Source organism: Cnephaeus nilssonii (assembly GCF_951640355.1).
Source record: "Cnephaeus nilssonii genome assembly, chromosome: 13".
Taxonomy (NCBI): Eukaryota; Metazoa; Chordata; class Mammalia; order Chiroptera; family Vespertilionidae; genus Cnephaeus; species Cnephaeus nilssonii.
This window is the reverse complement of record NC_137084.1, coordinates 68,084,536-68,101,079: the sequence shown is the minus strand read 5'-3', so window position 1 is coordinate 68,101,079 and position 16,544 is coordinate 68,084,536. Positions and strand designations below refer to the sequence as shown.

General features: G+C 47.6%; 1 long non-coding RNA gene across 1 annotated transcript; it reads right to left on the bottom strand.

Moving 5' to 3' along the window:
• Positions 1-11,641: 11,641 nt before the first annotated feature.
• Positions 11,642-14,403, bottom strand: LOC307108768. Its single transcript, XR_013814341.1, has 3 exons — positions 14,178-14,403; positions 12,835-12,970; positions 11,642-11,815 (listed from the first exon to the last, which is right to left on the bottom strand). It is a non-coding gene; the product is annotated as an uncharacterized lncRNA (long non-coding RNA).
• Between the last annotated feature and the right edge of the window lie 2,141 nt (positions 14,404-16,544).

Sequence of the window (16,544 nt, the reverse complement as noted above, 5' to 3'; positions counted from 1 at the left end):
ATGGAATTCACCTTCAGGTAGTTTTGGCTGTAAGACAACAAGTGCCAATTTGTTCACATATGTTAGAGTTGATTAATCAGCCCAGCAAGCGCAGCAGCAGCAGCATACATGAATGCTAATTGGCCTGAGAGTCATTCATCATCATTAAAGCTGTAAGGTTGTGTGGTTACTAATCAACCTGGCTTGCAGATAAGAGTAAAAGATTTACCAGTCATGCAGGCATTCACTTAGTAATTCAATAGGTTTTTACCTAGTATCTTCCAGAAGAAGACACTGTTCTCTGTGCTTGAAAAGCTGAATAAAAAAGATCCCCTTAGTTACTTAGTAGATCCAGATATCAGAAGGCCTCAAATAAAGGCAAACTATGCCAAGTGCCATGGGAGTTACAAACTGTCATGGTAGTTTGGAGAGGGAATGATCGTGTCCCTCTGAGCAATCACAGAGGGCTTCTTGAAGGAGGTGAACTCTGAGCTGGACCTTGGATAGAAGTAAAAGAGACAGAGATGAGAGGTATGCATTCCAGGGAGAACATGTAGAGTGGTGAAAGCGGGGAAAATGAAGGGTAGTTTTGGGAAGCCTTGAGGATTCCTGGTAGGACGTAGCACCATATGTGTGTAGGGAGTGGTAACATTGCTGTATATGTTAGATTCAGATTCTATGCTGATTATGGGGATATCCCAGTAAACAAAACACATGACATCCCTGACCTTGTGGACCCTACCGTCCCTCCAAGGATAAGGCTGAAGAGAAAGACTGGAGAACCCCCAGTTCTGCCCTTCTAAGGAGTTTGGGGATTTTCAGGTTGGCACTGGAGTTAGTGACCATTTTTAATACTGAAAGATTGTGATCGAAGCCTTTTGGAAGTTTAATCTGGCCCTAGAGTATAAGACAAATTTAAGAAGAAAGGGGGAAAATTGAAAGTCACTTAGGAAGCTATTGCAATAACTCATCAACAGGTAGGAAGGAAAATAAAGCTATGAATGGAAGAGAGACTACCCAGGTAAACTATACACAATTGGGAACTAGCTGGATACAGAAGGCAGGGCAAGGAAAGCGTCAGACTGATCCTGGCTCTGGGGCCTGTGTGACTTATGGCATGTTGCTGCCATTATCCAAACCAGGGAGTCCAGAGGAACACACTGGGGTGGGAATGAAGATGATGAGTTAAGGTAGGGGATGCCCAGCACCTTGCCCACCAAAGAGGCAAGGAGTATTCTATTCAAAGAGAGATGAAAATAACCAAGAAACCATGAAGAGTGGGCCAGTGGGAAGGGCAAGTAAATGGGGAAAAAATGGTAAAGGAGGGCTAGATAGTGAGCAGTTACATCTCCTCAAGACCCTAGCAACTACTGTTCTCTCTCCATGGATCCAAAGCTCTTTAAAAAGACACTTCCCCTTCTAAACACCATCACAGAGCCCAGGAGACCAGGCAACAGAGAATCTACAGTAGAAATACAGTAGAATGTGGTGGGGATGTAGAAGGGGATTTGGAGTCTATTGGTGGTGAGTGGACCCGAGGTTTTCATCTTCAATGGTCCTGTAGCTCTAATACTTTATCTTGGTTTCTGTTCTGACCATGATTCTCCCTCCATGCTCCAGGGACCCCAACTCTTGGTCCAGAGATCCCGACTTGTCCGTTTTCCCATTACCACCTGAGCCCAGGCTGGCCCGCTTCAGGTGATGACCACCACGGGCGTCAGAAAGACAGATCAGAAGTCACCCACTTGGCGAGCCTTTTACCTACTCTCTGCCCCATCTCCCACTACATCAGAGCAGGCAGGCCCAGGCAGGTCTGCACGGCGGCTCCCAGGCCGGGCTGGGAAAGAGACACGTCCTCGGAGTTTACTCAGAGTGCCTGTGCCCTAACAGAGCACGTGCTCTGGGACCTCACGGGACTCCGGGTGGCACAACCAGGACATTTCTCAGGCTTGCAACAGCCAAATGCAAACACCTTTGACTTGCCATCCCACCAACCAAAGTCTCAAAACAGAATGAAAATCAATTTCTCACGAATGAGTTGATTTCCTTGGAGACCTAGAATCCCCTCAGTGGCAGATTTTCGTCTCAGATGGGTAAGAAAAGTCACCGCCACCTCCATTTGTCTGTTGGAACGTGTCTTTTCTCTCACAATGCCATTCAGCAAACCCTAGCAAACTGGAGCTGAAAAGTAATTATTAAATGATGAGTTCTTCAGAGCCCTGAGATTAGAGGAAAAGTGAGACCCAGTCACAGAAAGATACTTCTTTTTCTGGAGAAAGGCAGCCACAAAACTGAGCAGGATCCTGAGCTACAAAACTGAGCAGGAGCCTCCAGGAGAGGCCGGGAGAGAGACGGTCACGGGCAAGGAGAGCCGTCACCAGGCCCCAGGTAGCCCAGAGCCCAGACATCCGACTCTGCTCACAGCTCGCCAAGTGCTCTTACCTCACCCAGGCGATATATGGCTAACTCCACATGAAAGGACAGAAGAATTAAAAAGGACTTTTTCCTAATAAATATTATTTTGCAGCTAATCCATCCTTTGTAACTTTCAGGCTTCATGGAGCTGGCGGCAAGCCCATCAGATAACAATGCAGCTGTGACCTGAGAAACGTGAGAAGAGCAGATTAATAAAGATGAAAAACATGTTTGGTAACTGTGTCTGCGGGGAGGTCCGAAGGGAGTCCTCAGAGGGATACCCTGACAGCTCAGGGACCCCAAAACCAATGCCACCCAGAAGCGGTGGCTACCCCACAGGGTGGGGTCGGATGTGAGGGCCCTGAAGGCAGGTAGCTGGTTGCTCTTACTTTTCTGCACAGTCATTTGCTCCCTGAGCCTTCCTGAGCTGGCTCAATGGAAAATGGCAACAAAATGACAAGTTGTCACTTCACAAACCGTACCTGCTTTCGGTGTTCCCCCACCCCCGGCATCAGGCTGAGGACACACACAGCTCTGTGGGGAGGCAGCACGCTCCCCTCCCCCCACCAGCAGCCTCATCAGAAGATGAGGCTGTAGGGAGAGGGAGCTGACTAATGACCAGAAATAACCCTAGGTGGCCTGGCAAGTGCATGGGTGAAAGGGAGGTACCAGGACAGAAACCTTCTGAGTGAGGGCTGTCCTGCAAACTCTGGGTCCTGTATGGGTGACAGGGTGTAGAATGGAAATAGTGGACTTCACTTATGATGTGACAAGGACTATTACATCCATGAAAGAAGAAGGAAAAGGGAAGAAGGGGGCGAAATAAAGGAATTGAGTTTCTTGTTTACATCTAGCTTCCCTCCCTCCACCATCATCTATGATTATACCCTAAAGAAAGATCCCCGAAAGCAGCCCCCAGGATTTCTTCAAAGCCTACCACCGGGTCCTCTATTCTCTGTGCAGCCCTGTCCTGGGAGCTTTGTGGGCTGACCTACAGAGCCTCCAAACTGGAGATCCTCCTCCTCTCCCACAAGGAACTGGAAACTGCCGGCTGGGGCTCTGATAAGCACAAGGGGACAGCAGTGGAGAGACCAGGGGAGAACAGTCAGGAATCAACAGTCGTTCATTATCCAGTCAATCATTGGCCCCGAGGCCCAGAGCCCTGGGGCAAAAGCCCAACATTAAATCGTTTGTGTTGTTTTTTGTTTGTTTTTTTACTCCCCTCTGCTATCTGGCCATTCTCTCCTAGGCAGTTACTCCTAACCCCTGGCCATCAGGTGTCCAGGCAATTCAGGAGAAGCAGGGTACAGGCATTCACTCAGCTCCCTGAGGAGCCAGCGGAGAGACACCAGTAAGAGAGGCCCAGCAGGAGAGTCCCAGCGGGAGAGACAGCAAGAGCTTCAAGGCAGCCGGGCTCTAACAACCCGGAAGACAGCACAGGGATCTTGGTAGCTCAAGGAAGAGCAGGTCCAGTGATAGACACTAAATAACTTAGCAACAGTATAAACACCATGTTAGACCACTCACTTGCTCCATTCACAACTTTGTCCCACCTTCACAACAAGCTACATTTTTTTCCTTGAGGTAAAGGTCACATAATATAAAATTTATCATTTTATTTTTTTCATATGTAAGTATAGTTGGTATACAACATTAGTTATATTAGTTTCAGGTGTACAGTACAGTGATTCAACCGTTTTATATGTTACAATGTGATCATCCCACTAATTCTAGTTTGTCACCATGGAAACATCACAATACTAGAGGCCTGGTGCATGAAATTCATACATGGGTAGGGTCCCTAGGCCTGGCTGGTGATCAGGGCCGATCAGAGCCTTCTGGCTGCCAGCTGCCAACCAGGACCTTCCTTCATTCACAGCTGCCAACCAGGACCTTCTTTCATTCCACACCACCCTCTGGTGGTCAGCACATGTCATAGCAAGCGATCGGTCTTCAATCAAACTCCTGTGAGGGATATTTGCATATTAGGCTTTTATATATATAGATTATATATATAGATTATTGACTTTATTCCCCTTTGCCCCATATTCCCCTTCCTTTTCACTCATCCCCCCCTCCCCATCCCCATTCCCTCTGGCAACCATCCCTTTGGTCTCTGTTTCTATGAGTCCATTTTTGTTTTATTTATTTTAGACTCCACATATCAGTGAAACCATTTGAAATTTGTCTTTCTCTATTTGACTTATTTCACTTAGCATAACACCCTCTAGGTCCATCCATGTTGTCACAAATGGCAAGATTTCAATCTTTTTTTTTTTTTTTTTTGTGGTGTAATATTCCTGTGGTGTGTGTGTATGTGTGTGTGTGTGTGAGAGAGAGAGAGATCTTCTTTATCCATTTATCTATCAATGAATGCCTAGTTTGCTTCCATATCTTGATATCTTGGCATTGGGGAGCTATAATGAAAACAGGGATGCATATATCTTTTCAAATTAATGTTTTCATTTTCTTTTGATAAATTCTCAGAAGTGGAACTGCTGGTTTGTATGGTAGATTTATAGTTTTTTGAGGAATCTCTATACTATTTTCCACAGTGACCGCAGTAATTTGCCATCCTACCAACTGTGCACAAGTATTCCCTTTTCTCCACATCATCGCCAACACTTGTTATTTATTGAGTGTTTTATAATACCCATATTGACTAGTGTGAGATGGTGTTTCACTGTAGTTTTGATTGCATCTCCCTGATGAGATTGCATCTCCCTGGTGATCAGTGATGTTGAGCATCTTTTCATATGTCTGTTAGCCATCTGTATGCATTCTGTGAAGGAATGTCTTTTCATGTTCTCTGCTTATTTTTTTATTAGATTCATTTTGTTATTGAGTTGTGTGGGTTTCTTATATATTTTGAATATTAACCCCTTATCAAATATATCCTTTGTGAATATAACCCAATCAATATGTTATCTTTTGGGTTTCTTTTTTCCTAAAGATTTCCCTCCCCATGCAGAAGCTTTTTAGTTTGATGAAGCCCATTTGCAGAAGCTTTTTAGTTTGATGAAGCCCATTTGTTTATTTTTGCTTTTATTTGCCTTGCTCCAGGGGACTTATAAAAAAAAATACTAGTCAGACTGATGTCAGATAGCTTACTACCTGTTTTCTTCTATAAGTTTTATGGTTTCAAGCCTTACATTAAGTCTATAATCCATTTTGAGTTTATTTTTGTATATGGTGTAAGAGAGTGCATTTTTTTGCATGTCTCTGTCCAGTTTTCCCAACACCATATATTAAAAAGACATTGTATATCCTTGCCTCCTTTTCATAGATTAGTTGATCATATAAGCATGGGTTTATTTCTGGACTCTCTATATGTCTTTTTTATGCTGGTACCATGCTGTTTTGATTACTATAGCCTTATATTATAGTTGGAAATCAGAAAGCATGATACCCCCAACTTTCTTTTTCTTTATCATGATGGTTTTGGCTATCTGAGGTCTTTCGTGGTTCTATATGAATTTTGGGATCATTTGTTCTAGTTCTAAGAAGAATGCCATTGGTATTTTGATAGGAATTGCATTGAATCTATTTGTATGGTCATTTTAACAATTAAAAATCACCATTTTAACCATAAGTGTACAGTTTTGTAACTTCCAGTACATTCATAAAGTTGTGCCACCATCATCCTATTTAATTCCAGAACACTTGTATCAGCCTCCAAAATAAACCCATGCCTTTAAGCAGCTGCAAGAACCTGCTTCTGAGATAGCACCTCCTAGTGACAAAGCTTAACATTATGCTCCCTGGAGAGACCAGCCAGTGTTTCAGAGCAGGTACTGACTGGAAGGTGCACTTGGAGCTAGAGGCAATAAATGGGTAACTGGCATGTTACTCTAATTTTGCACACGAGGAAATAGAGTGTGGGAGATTAGCTAACTTGCTCTGGGTCACAAGGTAACTGGTGAAATCAGGCCGTCTGACTCTAGAAAGGAGCAGGTATTTCCGTCTGGAAGATAAAAGCTAGGAAGAAAGATGCTTCCTATATCCTCAGTAATACTCAATACAGATAAGGTTTCCACAAATTTTCTGACCAAATCTGAAGATATTAGGAGAAATGGCCTATATGGAGCTTTGAACCAGATAGTTGTAGGAAACGGAATGGAAGCACTCAAGAAGATTAGCAAATCTAGGAAAGTCATTATTTAAAGAGACACGGGCCCACCTAATAAGGTCAAGAATTTCTGTAACAAATAATAACATTTGCTGAGCGAAGTGCCTTGTGAGGCACATGGAGAATACAAAGAAGCAACTCCCCAATGCCACTTCTCCTTCAGCTGCTCCCACTTAGTTTCTCATGTCTTCCAGATTGTGTTCTTTCTTCAGGTCCCGATATACAGCCTAATGTCACTAAATATTTCTTTCCTGGCTCTCTGCTGTTGTTGTATTGTTTTGTTTTCCATGGACAGTGCATTCACCTCTCTTCTTCATTCATCTAAATCCTATCCCCTCTGATTAGCACAGGTCTCAGTGAGCTCTTTTCGGAATGCAGAAAACACATAATAATAACAGTAGTTAACACCCAGGGAAGCCTTGCTATGTGTCGCGCACCGTGCTAAACACTTTTCAGCGCACCGTGCTAAACACTTTTCAGACCTCATCTATTCCTCACAAAGGAACACAGATGAGACCTGAAGAGGTTGAAAAATTTCCTCAAAATCCGTAAGCACTGGTGGCAGAATAGAATCTGGTCTTTGTGATTTCAGAACCGAATGTCTTAACCACTGTGTTACAGGGTTTCTCAGTTGAGTCTGGCCATCACAGTATAGCCCTGCCACATATGGAGCTAATTATTTCACACCTCCTGGCCTTTCCTTCCCACCACTCTACAAGCACTTCAAGGACAGGTGCCATGATATAACAGCAGGCCAGTGCCTCATCGATACAGATTTGTTTCTTTCTCCTCTCTGTGCCCCCAGAGGGTCTATGTCAATGACGAAAGAGTTTCATATTCAGAAGCAGAAATTAATGGACTTATCTGAAGGAAGAACTGATCCTTGTTCCTTGATCCAGAAAATAAAGGACCATCACTTCAGTAATGTACGGCAGTGAACTGGGAGTGGGAAAGTGCAGGGCAAGAGCTACCCACTGCTTTGTGGCTGGCCTAGACCCCCAGGTCCAGGATTAAACTCAGCCTAATAACAGTGACTCCCATTTTTCGAGCCCCTGATATGTGTCAGGCCCTGTACTAAGCACTGAATTTATACATCTCATGAGTCTACGCACGAAACCTATGAGGGAGGTACTGCTATTATCACCTTTTATGGATGAGGAAATCAAGACTCAGAGAAGTCAGTTTCCTAAAAGTTCCTAGCCACTAAGGAGCAGTGTTAGAGTTTGAACTTAGGGCTTTCTGATTCCAAAATGAAAGAGGAGAGAAAGAGCCCTGAAACCTGCTGAAGGAACAGCTACGTTTAATGATTAAATTTCTTCATATTATCAAATATTTACTACTTATAAACAGATGTTAACTGACTCATTTACGATATGGCCACTGCTATCAAGAGGCTTACAATTTAGGCAAGAGGACAGAGGAAGGGGAAAAGCAGGAGGCAGGACAACCAGCGGGTGGACAGCCACGCAGTGGGCTGTTTTGTGACAGGGCTGAAGGAGGAGAGTAAAAGCACGGGAAGTTTAGGGAAGGGATCTAGTTAAATAGCTTCAAAGTGTCCTTCCAACACTGACATTCTGTTGACTGCTCCGCAGTCAACGAGAGATATAAAAAGTGGGTTCTAGCCCTAGCCAATTTGGATCAGTGGATAGAGTATCGGCCTGCGGACCAAAGGGTCCCAGGTTTGATTCCGGTCAAGGGCACGTACCTTAGTTACAGGCTCCTCCCTGGCTGGGGCCCTGGTCGGGGCTCATGCAGGAGGCAACCAATCTATGTGTTTCTTTCACATCGATGTTTCTCTCCATCTTTCCCTCTCTTTTCCACTCTCCCTAAAAATCAATGGAAAAAATATCCTCTGGCAAGGATTAACAAAAACAAACTAACAAAAGTGGATTCTAGAGAAGTTCAGAGCTGAGGTCACATGCTTAGAGCCATCAGCATGAAAGCAGTAGATGCTGTCACAAGCGTGGCTGGGGTTCCCAATGGAGGAAGCGGAGCAGAACCAGAGAACTGCTCATCAAGGACACTGAGAGGGGAGCCAGGCAGGCTCTGTCACAGGCGGCAGCGAATCAGTGAGCACTTAGGAATACTCGATCTTCATGCCTTTGCCATTCTAGCCATTCAACAAATATCCATTGAGTATTACTCTATGCCAGGCTCTATTTCTGGAGCTAGAGAGAGAGAGAGTGTGGTGAGCACAGAGGGAAAGCCTGGCTCTCAGGGCGCTGACACTCTTGGGGAATGCTGTGGGGTGACATAAAAGAATGTAGATCATGATTGCTACGCCCAAATCACTCAATGCTGGGCTATGGATACTAAAAAAACACATGGCAAGCCAAATTGCAATCCAATATTTAAGTAAGATGCAAAGGAAAGAACAGACAGGAAAAAATTAAGTTTTGTCCTGCCAGGTAGAGGAGATATGAACATGTATGAAGGCAGCAAAGAGTGCTAGCCAAAGTTAATTATAGATTGCTTTACGCTGTTTACCAGTAAAAAATTAAACTTCCATATTCCTCAGAAACCTAATCTTATTACCGCTACTTCTCAAGTAATAGATGTTCCTCCTAGGAGTAGTTCTAGAAGCCCTGTCATCTCAGCTGGGCCAACCCAGGCAGACTTCCCAGAAGGTGAGGCATGAAGGAGATGATGTCCAGCATTTGTTCATAAATCAGCATTTATTGCTTGTACTGGGCCAGGGATGCAAAATGGTCATTACATGTACACCAGTCTGATTTCCTTATTTTACACATGAAGAAACTTGGGCATGGGATGTGAAATGCTTTTGTCATGGTTCATTAGCAGCATCAGCAGACTCAAACCCAAGTTTCCTACCAATCCCTCTTTCTCCAGATAGAAAAAGGACCATCCATCCAGGAGGGGTTAGGGAGGCAAGGAATATTTGAGGTCCTCCCCGCCCAAGTCCTGGACAATATCTTTGTTGACTCCCCAACCCTCTCACCTGTTGTTCTTCCCGCCTCACTCTTATTCCATCAGCCATTCCAATTCTGGCTGCAGAATAAGAGACCTCACCCAGCAGGTCTCTTAAAGTTCAGACCTCACCTGGTCCTGGGCGTCTCCAGCGAGATGCAACCGAGAAAGGCTGGTGCAGGCTTCCCCAGGGCTGCCTAGTTCTGACCAGAACTCTGAAGTGTGGCAGTACATACCCTGGAGGGTATGAGAACCCGTCTCAGGTTCCCAAAGCAAACAGAGGCGAGAGCACCAGGCCACAGGCAATAGCAAAAGACCTCTTTGGTGGTTCTCTGGGCTGGAATGCACCAGCACCAGCACCAGCACCAGCACCACCCAGGGCTGGGACAGAAACCCAGCAACCCAGCTCTGGTCTCACAGGGCCTCCTAAGGGGGACGGGGGCGGGGGGGGGGGCAGTAGGGGGAGACTGGAGGAGGCCCACCACCACAGGTGAGCAGGGGAAGAAGGAGAAAGATTCTCGTTTCCCTGGAGGCTACACCCTGCCCTGGGGAGAGCATCTCCCCAGAAATGACACTTGAGGACCTGGCTTGAGGCCAGGAGAGCATGTATCCCAGGGTTTGATTTCCTCTTCATAAACAGAGGCAGGCGAAGAAAGGAGTGTTTTGGCTGAGTAACACAATACTTCTGGGTCCGGCCCACCAGGCTTGGCCCTGGGAAGAGCAAACAAGCTGCCCTGTCCCAACAGGTTTGTGGACACCGGCCGCCCACTGCCACTCACTGCTGAGGTGTGGGCACGGGGAAAGGGGCGGGAAGCCAGTCCCCAGAGAGCAGAGTAAGACCTCTCGTCCAGCCTCAATCCCCAGAGCAAGGCCGGGGCCCAGCATGTAATGCCATCGGATGTGACTCTGTACCCCACCCACAACCCATGCCACCTCAGTTCCCTCTTTCCTCACTGACCCTGGACCCAGGTCCCAGCTATAAGTCCAGGATTTCTTCCCCACAAACCCCCTACAGCCGCAGGAGGTGGGCGTCCCCCACTGATGTGTACCTATGGGTTGTGTATGTTTCAGGCCGGGAGCAAGCACCTGTCACCCAAATGGTCGCCGCCCACAGAAGTAAAATGCTAACAAGCGGCATTCCTGTAGTATTCTCCGATTTACAAAGTGCTTTTTACAGATAGTATTTCCATCCTTCTAACAGCCTTCTAGATTAGGTCTTAACATCTCTCCCATTTACAGATGCGAAAGCAAGAGGCTTAACCTTTTGCCCTCGGATGTCGAGTGTGACGGTTATTGAATGTATCAATAATTTGAAATATAAAAAAATCCAAATAAATAAGTTTGTATGAAAAGAAACTCCAGTTTTTTATTCTACTGCCGCGCTTTGTAAAATCTGGGGTATTTAAAAAAATTAAATCCCGAGTAGAATAAAGGAATCGAGAAAAAAAGCAAGCGAGTGCAAAGGGTTAAAGAGCCATGCACTGGAGGGGCCAAGTCAGGTCTTTTTTTTTTTTTTAAATCAGAACTGACTTTATTTATTTATTTATTTATTTATTTATTTATTTATTTATTTAATTTCTTTGATGCCAAGCTACCCCACTGTGCATCTCACCGCGGATCCCATCCTGGCCACAAACCCAGCAGCCTGATCTCTGGATGGGGATGAGCATGAGCGGAATGGGTCAGAACTCTGGCTTTCCAAACCTGGCAGCGGACCTGGCAGCCTGAGGGGGCGAGCGGAGGGAGGGGGGTCCAGACCTCGCTGACCCCTGCACCCGAGGCAGCCAGCCCAGGCCTGGAGCACCCCGCACAGTCCCCGCCCCTGCGGACGCCCTGCCTCACACCGGCCTGCCGGCGCCCTCCGCGCTGTTTGTTTTGCTGAGAGTTTCCGTTGGCTCGCGTGTGGGTGTTGGTTGTATTCCTCCCGCAGATGGCACACAGCCGCCCTGCCCGCCGGCTCTCCGCCCCGGGCTGTGTGGAAAGCAGCCGCTGCGGGGCAGAACAAAAGCCTTCGCAGGTGAACAGCCCCGCTGCCGGCGGGCGCCTCTCATCCCACCTGAGCCCAGACAATATCTTTACAAAATTCCTTTTAACTCTCCCATCATCTGGGGCTCTTCCTGCCTGGCTCCCCGCGCTGGCTCCCCCAACATTCCCCAGCCCTCACAGAAACATCTGCTCCTTCGTGGGGCAAAGGACACACCGTTCCAAAGAGCAATGTGGTTTATTTGGGGGAGGGATGGTTTGTTTTGTTCTGTTTTTCTTTTTTCTTTTTTTTTTTTTGGCTTTCATCCATTACAGGCCCCTCAGAACTCAGAGACCCCGTGTTCACAGGAACTTCCCGCAAGAGCAGAGGCGTGTGTTGATCTGTGGAAGGTAGACAACAATCCTCATCCTCCCTGCTCAGAGCCCCCGCAGCAGATCCCACACTGACCCTCCCCTTGTTTCCGCCCCAGAAGGGCCCTGGATGAGGCCCGAGCTCCTCAGGGGACTAGACTGGCTGCGTGATGGAGAAGGATGGAGTTTCTCTGTCGTCAAAGCAAATGTTTCTCATTCGCAAATCTCAGTGCTCCCACCTGGCCCCAAGAGCTGTGCTCAACCTGAGGACTGGTGTCCCCCCCTCTTGAAATTCACTGGGCCAACCCCAGAGCCCCGGCTGCCAGGTGGTACCCATGCCGGAGCAGGAGGCTGAATGGCCAACGCCCGAGACCCAGCCCCTGCTCCCACCACTGTCTGGTGATCAGGAAACAAGGGTAGACAGCCCAGTTTTCACCCCTGCTTCTCCCTGCTTTCTCTTACCTGCTTCTACCACTCCGCCTGGTTTCTCAGATTGATGGCTTGGTCGATCTTGGGTGACCTCCAATCAGCAACACCTCTTATAGGCCCAAGGCCCATCTCATTCCATCCTCATGCTCAGCTCCGATCTGCAGGACCCCAGGAGGCCCACAGCCTCCCAGGAGGGGAACTGGTGGCTGTCACTCCTGACCCCAGCTGGACAATATTGTAGGCCTACCTGGAAGGAGGGCCTTGGCTATGTCCAAGCTGACCCTGTCATCAAGGACTTAGAAGCAGTTGAAGCTCCTGCTCAGGGGAAAGGCAGTGAGGCATGCCAGGGAGCCACAGGGCCATCAGCAGGCAGCACGCTAAGTCTCCAGGGCCACCCTGGTGGTTCTGCAACATGCCGACACAGGGTCCCGGACTCCCTAGTTCCTGAGTTAAACTGCTCACTCCAGTGTGTGCAGGCCAGATTCTAGCACAAAACGAGAACTTGGGCCCTGGTCCGCAGAAGCTGCTTTTCCCGATCCCTAGAGACCCAGTGTGCCCCAGTGTGGCCCAGGGCACATGGCCAGCCTGCACCCCTCACCCTCGCAGCCCCACCCCCTCACCTGTTCTGGCCTCGAGACCTTCAAGGCCTGGCTCCTTCCTAATTGAAGGCAGGCATTTTCTTCTGGGCATTTCTTCCTGCGCTGACCAAATTCCACCAGGCATTTCAGTTATCTGGGAACACATCTCATCTGCAGACTGAACAACACCAGCAAAACTAACTTATTCATCTCTCTTCTCACTGGCCTCCCACTGTTTCCCCACCCCGTACCGAACACTGTACCTTCCGCAGAGCAGACATTAAGCATTTTCTGCATCAATAAACCAGGATAATCCCCCCAGGCCCTTGGCCACGAGGGACCCTGGCTAATGGATTGGAGAAGGAGGTGGGGGGGATTAGGGGGAGAGACACAAGAAAACTAAAACATGTCTCTATTTCTTTGGCAACCAAACATATTACTCAAAATTTAAAGAGAGAATGCTAGAGAATGTCTTGGGTGATATGGTCAGAGATGTAAGAACCTTCCCCATCCTTTCTGGACCTTGTCCTGAATTTCTGGTTTTACCCCCCCTGTGGCACTTCTGTCCCTACACTCCTATTCATCCATCAGAAACCTCTGGCTAACATAGTCAACACTTGACCCCCATTGCCTGAACTTGAGAAAACACAGGCTTCCCTTGCCTGGGTGCTGGGTGCTGCCTGGTCAGCGCCTGAGGCTGCCCCCTCTCCTGTGCACCCAGCCCAGCAGGCAGCTAAGCCTCTGTGGTCAGGATTCCAGGGAGGCCTCCGGGTGATTTGCATATAATCACATACAATGCGGGGCACAACAAAGCCACTCCACACAGCAGAGCCTTCTCAGCTGAGTTTAAGGTTTAATCTCCTTAGTACAAAAGTTTCTGCTTTGCTTTGGAAGGCTTCTGGGACTCTAGCTAATGATGCTAAACAAATAATCGCCCTTGATCCCCTCCAGGTTCTTTGCCCCTTGCATTGTGGCCGCACAGGCCCAGGCTGTTGTGGTTTACGGGCCGGCCTGCACCTGCACTGTGTGTGTGTGACATCACGGGGCACACACAGAGCTCTTTAAAGGGAGCCGAGCACCGCAGCAGGGGAGAAGGCACCAGCCCAGGGGCTGCTTGAACCCAGGCAGGACACCAGCTCCAGGCTTCCCACACTCCCATACCCTCCTGTTCTCCCTCCACCCACCCACCATCCCACTTCACTCACCCCCACACCCTCCTCCCAAAGTCCACTCCTTTATAGTCTTCCAAGTTGATCCTCTTCCTCTTGGAGACAATGCTCAGCCCCCCTGCTTCCCCTCCCAGGCCCTCTCAGCCGCATCCCCTCCCCCTTAGGCCTTGGCTAGGTCAGCTTTCTCTTCACTCCAGCACTTCCCCCAGCACTCACAGGGTTTGCCAAGCAGAGAGCCTCCAGGACATTCGAATTCATGCTTTAGTTTTGTCTCCAGCCCTCTGCCAGGTCATTTGGAGAATGAACCATGATCCCTTGTCTCTCATATCATTAGAGGATATGGAAGTTGATAATCAGACAGTTATCTATCATTGTGTAATCACCCCAAACCTAGAAGCATAAAATGACAATTATTTCATTATATCTCACAATGTTATTGCTCAGAGACTTGTTTCCAGCAGTTCTTCTCTGAGTGACATCAATGTTGCTGCTCATCAACGTGGTATTCAGCTGGCAAATGGGTTGATCCGGGGGTCTAAGGTGGTTTCATTTTCAGGTCTGATGCCTTGGTAGGTATGGCTGGAAGGCTGCTTGGCTTGGCTGGGACTGTTGACCAAAGGGCCTACAAGCACTTGCATCAGCTTAGCAGTCTCAGGATAATGAGATTCCTTCCATAACAGATCAAGGCTACCAGATAGAATTCCAAAAGAAATGGGCAGAAGCTGTAAGGCTTCTTATGACCTAGGCTCACAAATCCCAGAATCCCACTTCTGCAGGTTCCAGAGGAACGATTTGCAGATGTATTTACCTACCACACCAGCTAAAGTGGTCTTCTTAGGAGCCCCCAGACCCTGTTACCAGTACAGGAGCAAAGTCCTGGGCCCAAAGGCTGAGTAGCCCAGCCTCGCAAACAGAACCTCACAGTTAGCATCACTCCCACTCTGTCCCCCAGCCTCAAACAAACACTCTCCCCGGCCCTGGGGCAGCATTCCCAATTGGCCCACTGCTTGGCCTCTGGGCAGAACTTTTGTTTTTTCCATCTACTGCCAGAGCTAGAACTATCCTTTTCAAAGTTTTCGCTCACAGATAGCTTTAGATGGGAGAGATAAGGAAGGCTGAGTCCATTTTTGCAGAGGCAAAGATGCTGCCACGAGATAGGGGAGTTAATGCTCCAGACTTCAAATCCCATCCCAGCCCTTGCAGAATAGCTCCAACAACACGTCCCTGCTAAGGGGAAAGGTTGTCACTATGTCATGCTCTGAGGCCCTTTGGGAGTCAGAATGTGCCTTGAGGATGGGGGAGGGAGGATGGGGGAAGGAGAATGGGGAAGGAGAATGGGGAAGGTTCCTATCTGCCACACCACTTAGGTATTGAGTCACAACCACACCAAGCAATGCTGGTCAGACAGGCTCGGGCAGACCCATCTGGCCGAAACCAGCTGCATTTTTTCTGGCTCCAGGCTGGGAGCGACAGGCTGTCTTTGCCCCAGGAGCTAGAGTGCGGGGTCATGTAAGTCAGGCCAACATACAGGTCTTTTTTATTTTCTGTATTAATATGTCTCAAGTTTTATTCTGACACATTCAAGCCATGCTAAAAGGAACGATGGATGCAAAAATAAACATCCATGCACCCACCCGTCACTTAAGAAATAAACTGTTCCCAACACTGTTGAAGTTCCCTGTGCCACATGTCTTTACAGGGCTCTGGAGAGAAGGGGAGGGAGGGGTCTGCTCATTTCCACCCAGGAAAGGGGAGAAGCGTTGATGGGGAAGAGAGAAGCTAACCTCAGCATCAGCAGTCGCTGCTCCATGTAGAGAAGGCCGCTTATAAGAGTCTGGGAACATGTCTTCCTTTAACCCCCAGCTCAAACTCCCCAGATCCCACAGTCTGAATTAATCACTAGTTCCTTAGGGACTCCTCAGAGATTGACTCTTATGTTTCCATGTCCATCTATCTCCCACACTCGGCTGGAATCTTCATGATGGTGCATTATTCATTCTTGATCTCTGGAAAAGTTCTCATACAGAGTCAGGACTCTGTTGCTGACTTGAATGTGATTAATTCTTGGGAAACCCTATCGTCAATGGGTAAGGAACATGAAACTTAACATACAGAGAAAGAACCGGTGGGTTGAAGAATAAGTGACCAGAACACAGTTGGCCCCCAGAACTTGGTTTCTAATACCATTCTCTCATGAGAGGAACCAGGACTCCTGGGAGAAATGGTGCATTCTAAGACTGGGGAAGGAAATATACAAGTTGAGCGTAGGGTATCTTCTAGTGCCAGAAATGTTAAAAAACATTTTTTTTTAAAACCACAATGATGGGTTATGTCAAAGGATCCAGGAACCAACCGAGAGAGCTCCCAGTGATCAATGCTGGATCATTTTGAGAGGAAAAACAAACAAATAAAAATAAAAAAAGGAAAGGAAGGAAGGAAGGAAGGAAGGAAGGAAGGAAGGATAGAAGGAAGAAAGGAAGGGGCAATCTAAAGTATGAAATCAGTATCTACCAGTTCATCCTATACAAATAAGTAACTGGCCCTGGCTGCTGTGGCTCCATTGGTTCAGTGTTTCCATGCTGC